Source organism: Oryx dammah, unplaced genomic scaffold, assembly GCF_014754425.2.
Source record: "Oryx dammah isolate SB20612 unplaced genomic scaffold, SCBI_Odam_1.1 HiC_scaffold_17, whole genome shotgun sequence".
Classification (NCBI taxonomy): Eukaryota; Metazoa; Chordata; class Mammalia; order Artiodactyla; family Bovidae; genus Oryx; species Oryx dammah.
Window position 1 is genome coordinate 36,483,386 of NW_024070201.1, and position 13,749 is coordinate 36,497,134.

Consider the following 13,749-nt stretch of genomic DNA (forward strand, 5'->3'; position numbering starts at 1 on the left):
ACTCATCTAGAGCCAGACATCCTGGAATGTGAAGTCAAGTGGGCCTTAGAAAGCATCACTATGAACAAAGCTAGTGGAGGTGATGGCATTCCAGTGGAGCTCTTTCAAATCCTGAAAGATGATGCTGTGAAAGTGCTGCACTCAATATGCCAGCAAATTTGGAACACTCAGCAGCGGCCATAGTACTAGAAAAGGTCAGTTTTCATTCTAATTCCAAAGAAAGGCAATGCCAAAGAATGCTCAAACTACCGCACAATTGTACTCATCTCACATGCTAGTAAAGTAATGCTCAAAATTCTCCAAGCCAGGCTTCAGCAATACGTGAACCATGAACTTCCAGATGTTCAAGCTGGTTTTAGAAAAGGCAGAGGAAGCAGAGATCAAATTGCCAACATCCACTGGATCATGGAAAAAAGCAAGAGAGTTCCAGAAAGACATCTATTTCTGCTTTACTGACTATGCCAAAGCCTTTGACTGTGTGGATCACAATAAACTGTGGAAAATTCTGAAAGAGATGGGAATACCAGACCACCTAACCTACCTCTTGAGAAACCTATATGCAGGTCAGGAAGCAACAGTTAGAACTGGACATGGAACAACAGACTGGTTCCAAATAGGAAAAGAAGTACGTCAAGGCTGTATATTGTCACCCTGCTTATTTAACTTATATGCAGAGTACATCATGAGAAACGTTGGACTGGAAGAAACACAAGCTGGAATCAAGATTGCCGGGAGAAATATCAATCACCTCAGAGATGCAGATGACACCACCCTTATGGCAGAAAGTGAAGAGGAACTAAAAAGCCTCTTGATGAAAGTGAAAGTGGAGAGTGAAAAAGTTGGCTTAAAGCTCAACATTCAGAAAACGAAGATCATGGCATTCGGTCCCATCACTTCATGGGAAATGGATGGGGAAAGAGTGGAAACAGTGTCAGACTTTATTTGGGGGGGGGGGGCTCCAAAATCACTGCAGATGGTGATTGCAGCCATGAAATTAAAGGACACTTACTCCTTGGAAGAAAAGTTATGACCAACCTAGATAGCATATTCAAAGGAAGAGACATTACTTTGCCGACTAAGGTACGTCTAGTCAAGGCTATGGTTTTTCCAGTCGTCATGTATGGGTGTGAGAGTTGGACTGTGAAGAAGGCTGAGCACCAAAGAATTGATGCGTTTGACCTGTGGTGTTGGAGAAGACTCTTGAGAGTCCCTTGGACTGCAAGGAGATCAGTGGACTAGAATGAAAGTGAAAGTCGCTCAGTCCTTTCTGACTCTTTGCGATCCCATGGACTGTACTCCATGAGATAATCCAGGCTAGAATACTGGAATCTGTAGACTTCTCCTTCTCCAGGGGATCTTCCCAACCCAGGGATGGAACCCAGGTCTCCCGCATCACAGGCGGATTCTTTACCATCTGAGCCACAGTGGAAGCCCGAGAATATTGAAGAGGGTAGCCTCTCCCTTCTCCAGTGGGTCTTACCGACCCAGGAATGGAACTGGTGTCTTGTGGATTGCAGGCAGATTCTTAACCAACTGAGCTATCAGTGAAAAGATTAGAAAGTCCAGAAAGAGCTCATACCTATCCTCAGTTCATTTCTGACAAAGATGTGAACGTATTTTAATGGAGAAAAGTAGGCTTTTTTCACTGGTGGAACAACTGGATTTCCCCATGTGAAGAGGCAGGTGAGGAGGAGGCTGGGGAGAGATGGGGGAAATGCGGATGAGGAGGCAGTGGGGGGAAAAGGAAGAGGAAATAACCTCAATCCCGACCGCATGTCATACACAAAGAAAATCAACAGAAACCGGATCGTACGTAGGTCTAAATGTCAACGCTAAAACTATAAACCTTCTAAAAGAAAACACAGCAGAAAATCTCTGCGACCCGGGGGTAGGCAAACATTTCTGAGAACATAAGGAGCACAAAACATTAAAAAAAAAAAAACGACAACATATGTTGTACTTTATCTACATTTAAAAGTTAAAAATTTTGCTTTTGGAGAGGCACTGTAAAGAAAATAAAAAGGCCTTTCACAGACTGGGAGAAAACATTTGCAAATCACATAAAGGACTTACATCAGAATATACAAAGAACTCTTAGAACTTTTAATAAGAATGAAACAATCAGTAAAATAATGGACAAAATATTTGAACAGACACTTTAGCAGAGAAGATATATGAATGGCAAATAAGCACATGAAAAGATGCTCAACATAATTAGTCATTAGGGAAATGCAAAGTAAAAGCATGAAATACCAACACCCACTAGTATGACTAAAATTAGACATACAAAGTGTTAGGATGTAGAACAACTAGAAATCTCACATACAGCTGGTCGAAATGCAAAAAAAAAAAAAAAAAAAAAATGCAGTCATTTTGGAAAACAGTTCAGCACTTGAAGTATACGATTACTACATGACCTATGATTACTACTGCTTGTATTTCCTTATGAGAAATGAAAATATATGTCCACACAAATACTTGTACATTAAAATTCATAGAAGCTTTATTCATAATAGTTAAAAACCTGAAATCACCAACTGAGAAATGGATAAGCATATTGTGGTATATCCCTGAAATGTTCCTGAGCAATAAAAAGAACAAACTACTGAGATACAATGTATATATCATATGATTGCATGACCTGGATGAATCTCAAAAGCATTATGTTAAGTGAAAGAGGCACAAAAGACTCTAGGATCCGTTTCTATAAAATTTTAAAAAATGTAAATCTATAGTCATTTAAAGCAGATCAGTGGTTGCCTGAGCCTAGGGATGAGAATAGGTATTGACTGCAAAGGGCACAAGTAAATATTTTGAGGTATGGAAAATATTGATTATGTTTATATCACTGTACATATTTGCCAAAATTTATGACAGAGTTTTATGCCTAAATAAAGCCAACTGTCAACCAATCAATCAATAACCATAAGTTAGATCACATCATTCCCAGGCTCAAAACCCTCTAATAGCTTCCTATCGTGTTTCTAATGATATCCACAACCCCTGCCTCAGCTTATGCTGATGCACATAAGCTGTTTCTACAATCCCTCCAGCCACCTCCACCCACTTCTCCCTCAATGTTTTCTGTCATATTGTCCTCCTTAGGGATTCTAGTACAAATCAAGGATGTTCCTGCATCAGAGTATTTGCAGGTGCCATTCCCTCCATTTGGGATATTCCTTCCCTTTTCATTGATTCCTCACTTTTTCTAGGTCTCTGTTAAACTATCAGCATATCAAAGAGTCCTTTCCTCTATATTCTTTTTACAACAGCCCTTCCTTCACATTCTCCTTACGCTTTATTCATAGCACCTACCATTGTCTGGTATTATTTTATTTACTTACTCATTTTATTTTCCCCACTTCAATTATCTCCTTGAGAGCAGGAATTTCTAAGGTCATACCTGCACCCACTAGCACAGTATCTGGCACAAAGTGGATCTCAGTGAATCCAGGTTATTCCATGAAATCCTGAAATCTCTACATATTTGAATCTTGTAATAAAACCAAAACAATGCACATAGAAAGACACAGTCATAAAAACTTATGTTATTGAACAAGAATGAAGCCGAATGAAACACTGAATTGAAGAAATTAAAAATAAAATGAAATAATTCTAAGGAAAACAGAAAGAAGGAACAAATAAAAATGAAGAAATAAATTAGAAAATAGGCTCGGAGTTGAAATAACAAATCCAAGAGCTATTTCTTTGGGGAAAAATAATGATGAAATAGGTAAATCACCAGCTTATTTACTCCTGAGTAAAGGGAATAAAGTTAGAAATGAAAATCAGGGAAATTAGAATGCTGCTGCTGCTGCTAAGTCACTTCAGTCGTGTCCGACTCTGTGCGACCCCGTAGACAGCAGCCCACCAGGCTCCCCTGTCCCTGGGATTCTCCAGGCAAGAACACTGGAGTGGGTTGCCATTTCCTTCTCCAATGCATGAAAGTGAAAAGTGAAAGTGAAGTCACTCAGTCGTGTCCGACTCTTGGCAACCCCATGGACTGCAGCCTACCAGGCTCCTCTATCCATGGGATTTTCCAGGCAAGAGTACTGGAGTGGGGTGCCACTGCCTTCTCCAGGGAAATTAGAATAGAGAGAAATTATTTCAATCCTCAGAAAAAGATTTGTTCTATGAGGCAAATGTATTTGAAGACAAAATTGCTTTGATCCCCCACAAACTCCTCACTTGGTTGACATCATTTAGACCCACTGTTAATCACTGGCTCTCATGTGGCTTCATTCTGCTCTCGGGTCTCTAGGAACATCTCTGCAATATGCTAACCATGAGGGCACTCAGAGAGGCAGCTGTTTTGGGTTAGGTGATGCACATTCTAAGCATCGCAATTAGGCTGTTGAGTCACACCATCCACGCTCTGCCAATAAACAGCTGTGTGACTTTAGTACCTCCAAATCCTAGTGTCCTCATCTGTAAATGGAATAATAATGCCTGCCTCACAGGTGTGGATGAGTGAGTGATCAGGTAAAGTGCTGTGCAGAAGGGCTCATTAAATGTTACTTAGAAGTACTGTATGATATCACTAGAGGAATATAAAAAAGTTAAGCCTATAAAAAACAGAGAGTAAAATGGAGATTACCAGAGAATGAGGGATGGAGGGTGGTGGATAAAAGTGAGGATGTTTAAGGGTACAAACTTGTAATCAACAGTAAATAAGTCAGAGAGCTAATGTACTGTATAATGAATACAGACAATAATATGCAAAAGTGAAGCCGCTCAGTCGTGTCCGACTCTTTGTGACCCCATGGACTGTAGCCTACCAGCCTCCTCTGTCCATGGGATTTTCCAGGCAATAGTACTGGAGTGGATTGCTATTTCCTTCCCCAGGGGATCTTCCTGACCCAGAGATCGAACCCGGGTCTCCCGCGTTGTAGACAGACGCTTTACCGTCTGAGCCACCAGGGAAGTCCGACAATAATATAGTATAATAATTAATATTATATATAGTTATATCAGCAATCCTATTAAAATATATAAATGTATCAAAGAAACATACCATATCTCTTAAACTTACATGATGTTACATACCAAACTTATTCAATAAACGTTTTTAATTAAAAAAATTGAAAATGAAAGCCAAAGTGTCAATTGTTATTCAGTTATATGTGTGCTCTGAGTCTGAGTAGCAAGGGAAGCCTGTGAATTCTGGGGAGGTCTGACCACTGAACCATCTAGGGGAAGGATTGGGAAGCCTGAATCACCCTACTTTCCTGGTCACCTCACTATTCAGTCAACACTGACTAGACTGCAAACTCATCCAGGGCATGTTTAAGAGACACGGACTTGGCTCAAGCTAAAGATATCCTCATTAGCTATGACCTCTGATCTCTGGGGAACTTGGCCTCCACAATTTGCAGAATGCATTTCCAAAGATGTTTCCTGGTGCAAGCCATGCCACCACTGCCTCTTTTGAGTGGACAGGAAGAAACTCTCCCAAGAAATGTCCAGAAGGCAGGCTCCCTTAATGTTTACCCCTGGCTACCTCAGCTCACCAATCACATGCAACTATCCTGGGCAGACCTGCGCACACACAAGCATGGAGACAGCAGTTAGCATCTCTCAGAACTGCATGTTTTTCATTTGTGATGGGCAGAAACTGGAGAAGATACTAAGGCATTCTGAGATTATTTCCAATCACTTCCAAGGAGGAACCTGCAGTATAAATAGCCATATCCCAAGGTAGGCTCACAGACATCCTTGAATCCTCCAGGGCCTGAACCAGATGAAAAGGGAAAGGAAAATGCTTTTTACATCCCAAGGACTTTGCTGCCATGAAGTTCCAAGTAGAATTGGGTTCACTGTTCTCTGATAAGGAATACCGAGTAAAATCTTCCAAAGTGACACCCATTTGAGTGCAGTTGATCACTCTTAAACTTGAGATGCAGGTTCTCAGGGAGGTTGTTCTCACTTTTAAAATAGAAATTTAATTAAATGACAAAAGAGAAAACAGTTACTGCATCCAAACCCTCCCCAGAATCCTTACCAAAGAGGCTGGGTCTGAGTAAAATGATAACTGCAGGCTGTCAGAGGTGGAAGGATCCTCAGAAAACATCTCCTCCAGAGGCTGGGGGCAGACAAGGGGCCTATGATGGTGTACAGCAAGTCAGGGATGGGACCACAGCAAGAAATCAGGTCTCCTTACTTTACTATGACACTTCCAACTGCACAGCTCCATAGGCCTATACTGCTGCTGCTGCTAAGTCGCTTCAGTCGTGTCCGACTCTGTGCAACCCCATAGATGGCAGCCCACCAGGCTGCCCCGTCCCTGGGATTCTCCAGGCAAGAACACTGGAGTGGGTTGCCATTTCCTTCTCCAATGCATGAAAGTGAAAAGTGAAAGTGAAGACGTTCAGTCATGTCCGACCCTCAGCGACCCCATGGACTGCAGCCTTCCAGGCTCCTCTGTCCATGAGACTGTCCAGGCAAGAACGTAGCTCAAAAACTGCAAACTGTGAATTCAAATTATCTGAACAACTTGGGAACTGTGGGTACCAGATGTTTTGCTCCTGTCCAGACGTTGTGCAACTTGTTAGAGGAAGGTTTCAGGAGATCTTGTGACAAAGTGCCTGTGTCACCTTCAAAACCTATTAACAATTCCCAGGGAATAAAAATAGAATGTGGATAATCAAGTCCAACTTTTTTTTCCTTTGTACTTAGTTTCACTTGCTCATGGGGTGCTGCTTGCAGAATCCTTGCACCCAGCCCTTTAGACCAGAGTTCTCAGTGCAAAAGGGCTACAACCCAACACCTCTGAGACACTGTGCTTAGCACTGCAATCTGGAGCGGAGAGCACACCTGACCCATCAGATCTCCACCTCCTCCCCACTGACAAGAATCCTATAGAGCAGCTCCACCAATAATCTTTCAGGGAATGTGTGCTCTAGAGTGCAAGCTTGCACCTCTCCATTCTTTGATCAAAGAGTAAAACTTTCCCATGTTTCTGAACCAAATTCAGTCTTGTTCTATTGGTTCAAATGACACTGGGCAGAAGGATCCCTTTGGGGGGCTGATTTGGGAGGGTTGGTAAGAAAATCTTTGGCATCCATGAAGGGACACTCCTTGGCCTTTTTGCCTGTACCTACCCACTAGGTTTCAGGCTGGCTCTGGCTCCAGCAGAAGGATAGTGGATGCTTTGGGAGGTTCACATGAGGATGACTGACTCTGATCTTTGAGTACACTCTGATGAGTTAGCACAATGGCAGCCTTCAGCCAAATTCAAAGCAACTCTGCCCAGCAACCTAATACCTGACTATGGTTTATGCACAGCATAGCCCCCAGAGTCATCTGGACTGAAGCCTCTGGAGGAGATCACACTATGGTGTTGGGGGCCAGCGTGAGGAACTCCGCCCATGGCAAAGGTCATGAGGAAGGAGGCTTGGCATATGCAAAGGCGTGATCAAGCCTCAGGAAACCCCCTGTTCTGGAGCATCTAACCCCAAAACCAGAGTCTGTTTTATGCTCTCACCTACACCTCTGACTTTACGGGGGGCTCTCCCCCATAACCATTTCTCTCGGAGAAAGAGTAAACGTGCAGCTCCAAGGCAATAAAAATTCCTGGGCGTGACAAGAGTGTTTCAGCTTACGGACTCCTCTGAAGGTTATCTAGCCCGCCTGTATAGGTTCGTCCCGGCCACATGTGATTGTTTACAGCCTCCCAACCTGAGTGGCATGAGATGTTTTAGACTTACTAAAGGCAAATTCTTTGGGGGAGTTAGAAATTATTCGTATAGTGGGTTGGTTAGGAATTATATTGGTGAAGGGTTTTTCATTTGTTGTGTCAATAATTGCTGCTAATTCCCTGCTCTGGGTTGGACAAGGATGTCTCAGGTCAAACCTCTCTGCTGACAGACTAGCTTGTGTGACAGGATTATCCATACTCCTGCCACTACCCACATGATTGTTTACTACCTCTTAACCTTAAACAGCACAGAGAGTTTTGGAGTATTTTGAGAGTCTTAATTAGCATCGGGCTTTTTCTTCTCATTGAGTCAATGATTGCCACCAGGCCTCCATATCCTTAGGCACCTGGGAATATATTAATCAATGTATTGGAATATAGAAAAGGAAATATAGTAGTTTTTGATGTTAGCAATACTAGACTTTTTGAGTTAATGGATTTTCTCTTTTGTAATAGATCACTGTGCTTTGTTATAAATCACTGTGTCCTTGTTATGTAAAAATGTAACTTTATCACTATCTTAAGACTAAATAGATCTTAAGGGGAGCATTGGTAAAAGGATTTTCATTTGTTGGGCTGATGTTTGCTGCTAAATCTCCATATTCCCTGCCCGTATAATGAATATAACTAACATATAGGAGAAATAAGTATTAACCTTTAAGCATATAGGAGAGATAGGTATTAACCTTTAAGATTAATACTGTTAACCTTGGGTTAAATAAATTCCTTTCTTGATTGTAACTCACTACACCCTCACCCTATAGGAATGCAACTTTATCTGGAGGGTGGTGCCTGGTTTAAGAAAAAAAAACACCCTTGGAAGAAATAAGGTTTTTGGTTATCAGAAAGAAAGGACCATAGAATGTCAGCAGTCTCACTCATGGCCAGAAGATAAGACCTTTTTTCGTTATACATTTATGTGAAGCACCTGATTCTGATAAAGGTCAGGACTGCTGACCCCCACGTGACTCTGTATTCATCCCTATGTGTAACAAAAGGTATATAAGCAAACCCAAAAATAAAGAAATCGGATCAGTTTCCAGAAAGACTGATTCCACCATGTCGCTTCTTTCTTGCTCCCGTTTCTCTGGCTGAATTCAGCCTCTTTTCTCCACTAATTCTCCTACTACACTATCCGTTTCTAATCTCTCTATATATCTGTAATTAAATATGTATTTTTCCAAAGACACTGACGCCGTCCCCCCACCTTCGAATCACCCTGGATCCACCAGGGATGGACCCTGGCACTATGGCGTCATTTGGGAACTGGAAACTGAAACAAACGCATGCCTGTCCACTGCCTCTGCGGGGCCTTCCCACAATACCGGATGCCTGGGATGGAGCCGACCTGGGGATGAGAGGGAGCCATGGCAGTCTTACCCACTGTCTTGCCAATAGTGCTGTCCTCTTTTCCCTGTACAAGGCAGTAGTGGCCACACCAAGGCTTTTGCCCCCACTTACTGACCCCAGGAATCAACAGTAGCATTGTCTAGAGTCACTTTCCATTTAGAAAAAGAGTGGTCAGTCCTGTGAGTCAAGAGGCAAGACTGGAGAAAAGCCAGGTAATGAGGACCAAATTTTGTCCACTGTCTGACAAAATGGATCAAGGATAGTCCATCAGATTTCAAGAAAAGGTACCAGGATGCCCACATGTGAAAATGTTCCTCCAAGGTAGGTACAGGACCAGTAACTTGACCTCTTCCAGTCAGCACTAGTTTCTCTGAAGCGGGCTGGGGAACCCTGTAAGCTGCTTGCAAGACAAGGAACCCCATTATCAGGAAGCCCTGTGAGCTTCAGGCAAGAACAGGAAACACCCATCACCTGACCTCGCCTCTCCTCTCCACTTGTGAGGCAAACCTTGGGTGATTCTTTATCAACTGAGGTTCCTATGGGCAGTTAGCAGCTACTATAATCCTGCTAAAGGAGCTGAAAAATTAATGTTTGGTCAGCCAGCCACTCTATAGGGTCCACACCAGTTTCAGGCTTTAGTAAGATCTAAGGGAACAGAATGGCTATCTCCTAGAAAGTCAATTTGAGTTCAGATACCTTCATTTCTAGGAAAAATGGAATGCGTGACCATTATTCTCTTGCTATTAATAACATCTGGGCCTTGCATCCTAAACTGTCTGCTGTCCTCTGTCTCCAGGTAGCTAGAGTTTCTGAAATCTGCAAATGATGGTCAGTTAGCGATATTAACAGGACAGAGGCCTGTGACAACCAAGTACATGTAAAGGCAGCTGGAGAAGCTCTGCTCCTCCACTCAGGGTTATGACGGTGCCCCAGACCAGCTAAGCAGTTATAGAAGATGGACTGGCACCCCTCAGTGCCTTTCTAGAGTGAGGAGGGGGATGAAAAACCAGGGAGGGATTTGTCACCAGCAAAGCCCATTCACAGTTCCCAGAAATTAACATAGAAGAAAATCTAAGCTTTTTTTTTTTTCCCCTTTGTGCTTCCTGTAGTTTCAGTTGACCACAGGACACTGCGTGAAGAGGCCTCTCACCAGGTACTTCAGACCAGAGTGCCCAAGGCCAAAGAGCTGTGCCTTCCTGCTTCTTAGGTTGGGTCCGGGTGCAGAAGCTCTGCGCTCAACACTGCAATTCAAGATGGCTGTGGTGGCAGCGAGCCGTGTGCAGACACTGCGCGGGCAAACTGCCCCTGTGCTGTCGGAGCTCCGCCCCATCGTCCCGCCCAACACTCGAACTTCATAAAGCATCCCGGCCCACAGCCTGCCAGGGAGAAAGGGTGCTCTAAGGGGCGAGCTTGCCCTTCATTCTTTCACTGAAAAACACAGCTTTCCTTTCTTCTGAACTGTTCTTGGTCTCATTTAATACGCTCATATGGGACCAGTCAGGAGAACTTTCGTCGAGGACGGACTCAGAAGGGTCAGTAACACTTTTGATGTGAAACTGAAATGTGAACTGGGTGAATTTGACGGTCCGTGAATTTCAGGCAGCTGCGTGCATCAGGATGTCAGGCAGTTTCTGAGTTGACACCAGCTATCTGTTGATACCCTGTTGCTGACACCCTGGTGTCAGCCACCATCACGTCTTGATGTCTCACTGAGATGGCACCCAACTGGCCCCTGCTTCCATCCTGGCCCTCATATAACGTGGTAATCAGAGTGGTCCTTTTCAACATAAATCGGCTCTGTCACTTCTCCACTCTAAGTCTTATTGGAGAAAGCATTCTTTGATCGCATGTATCCTGGTGGGTCATGCTCCTTTGCTAAGATATATCCCCTTTTATGTTGATAGTTTGTATATAAAAGTTAGACATCTTCTGAGCCTGATCTTCCCCCTTTACCCTCCTTCCTGCTCATTACCTGATGTCTAACCAACTCAAGCAGAGACAGTCCTCAATGAGTTGAACAGAGGGGAAAAAAACCTGGGCTCCAGCAATTATGACCATATTTAATAGTGCCACACTTGAAGCCCATGACCTCCACACAATTGGAAATAATGTTTCAGATATCACTAAACCTAGAGATTGTCCTCTCCTGCCTAGCAATCCAGGAAAACTTCCCACCAGCACAAAGTTCCACTAGCACAGTGCAGAACATCAAAAAGAGACCCAAGCCCAGACTTGGGCTTCAGTCCAGCAGATAATGAAAGGAAGTGACAGAAGGACAGAAATGTTCCCACAGTAATAACAAGCAGGCGTTTTTCAGAAGGTGATGTCTAACAAAAAACAAACACTTGAAATTCTAACATTGCATGGATTTGTACAGCAGAAAACTCCAGAATAGGAATGGCCAGAGCTATACCTAGAAAGAATAAATTGGACATAAACTGAGGAGTTGGGGGCAGAAAGACTGAGAATTATTTATAGTCAATAACCATGTCAATTACATTGAGCAATAAATTCAGCCAATATTGTAGAAGACATATTCCTAGAAAATCCCTCAATAGAATAAGAAGAAAGCAGGTTGATAAGATAAGGGTACACCTGGCAACAGATCAGGGATCTGGTCTTACTCACAGTTGGCTAAGGATTCCACCACAATGGGAAGGGATCGGTGGTAAAACTTCCACCACCTTGAATTTTAGTTGATCCTTCAGGAGTAATGATCCTTCAATTTTAGAGTTACTTCACTGGAGATATTTGATGAAAGGCAAATTCCTGGGCCTGCCCAGACAACCAAATCACATCAACTACTGGAACCTATTATTGTTAATAAGCAAACCAGGTGTGTCTAAGGCATCTGAGTTTTGTGTTGGCTGTCAGTGGATCCGACCTTAGAAACTTCTGCTCTTTAATGTCTGTAGTCTGTTAATGTAAATAACGTGACCCGTGTATTCACGTGTGCTCTTACACAAATAATTGCTTTGGGGAAATAATCACTGAATAAACTGTTTATAGTGATTACCTTTGGGCATATGGGATGAGGGCCAAACTGGAGATATGACAGCACTTTCCTTCAATCATTTCTGTCTTATTTTTTTCATTTTATTTGTATATTACTCATATGATGGCAGTAGTAGTTATCTGGATATGGAGTTTAGGGCCATGGTTTTGTTCTCCTCTTTTTGCGTTTTTAAAATTTTAATTAGAAGATAATTACTCTACAATATCATGATGGTCTCTGCCATACATCAACATGAATTGACCATAGGTATACATATGTCCCCTCCCTCATGAACCTCCCTCCCTCTTCCCTCCCCATTCCACCCCTCTAGGTTGTCAAAGAACACCAGCTTTGGGTTCCCTGAGTCATATAGCAAATTCCCACTGGCTGTCTATTTTACAAATGATAAAGTATACATTTCAATGCTATTCTCTCAAACGCTATTCTCGTCTACTCTCTCCTTCCTCCACTATGTCCAAAAGTCTGTGCTTTATGTCTGTGTCTCCTTTGCTGCCCTACAAGTAGGATCATCAGTACTATATTCCCAGATTCCATATATATGCATTAATATACAATATTTGTCTTTCTGTTTCTGACTTACTTCACTCTGAATAATAGCCTCTAAGTTCATCCACCTTGTTAGAACTGGCTCAAGTGTGTTCTTCTTATAGTTGAGTAATATTCCACTGTGTATATGTACCACAACTTCTTTATCCATTCATCTGTTGATGGACATCTAGGTTGTTTCCTAACTATTGTAAATAGTCCTGCTATGAACACTGGGATACATAAGTCTTGTTCAATTATGGTTTCCTCAGGGTATATGCCCAGCAGTGGGATTCCTGGGTCATATAATAGTTTTATTCCTAGTTTTTAAAGTAATCTCCATGCTGTTTTCCATAGTGGCTATATCAATTTGCATTCCCAATCCTCTTTATACTTTAAAAGTGGTAGCAAATTTTCAGTTCACTATTTCCTTATTTAAAATGTATTGAGTGCCTACTATGTGCCAGGCACTGTGCTAGGTACTTGGGCTATAGTGTTTGCAAAATAAATACAAAATTGAGCTTAAACTATCTGCTTTGTTGTAAAATAATCGTAATTCAAACTTTACACATGGTCAGTTATCTATGTTTTTATTTTCAAAGGTTGAAAGAGTTCCTCTGGGTTGATGAGCTGAGCCCTCAGGACAGAGAGAGGCCGGCCAGCTGACAAATGTAATCATGACCTAGGAGCCCACGGGCACACATCAAGTAAGAGACAGCTTTGCCCACCTTGTCTTAAAGAATAGTGTGTGGAAAGGATTTATTATTTCCTGCTGTGCTGCATGTTATTCACACAGTAGAACAGAGCCTGGAGAATTGGAATTGCAGACTTTTGGCACTGAAACTTATTGAACATGATAGAAGTGGGTAGAAAAATGAAATTGAGATGGGATACTGAGCAACTAGCTTGAGGGGCAAGAGTCTGAATTTTTCTTTGCTTTCCCACTCAGATTGAGCATTCTTTATTTTATTTTCTCTAGAGAGACGAACCAGTAATAGGAGGTGAATGGGACAGTTCCCATTTGCAAGAGAAACTCTCTTCTCACAGACCCTCTGCTTCTCACAGCATGCCCCCTTTCAAAACCATGCATCAACTTCCCCAAAGTAAGTATTTTGTAAAATATACATTGCATTAAAAGAAATAACTTACAAAATACTATATG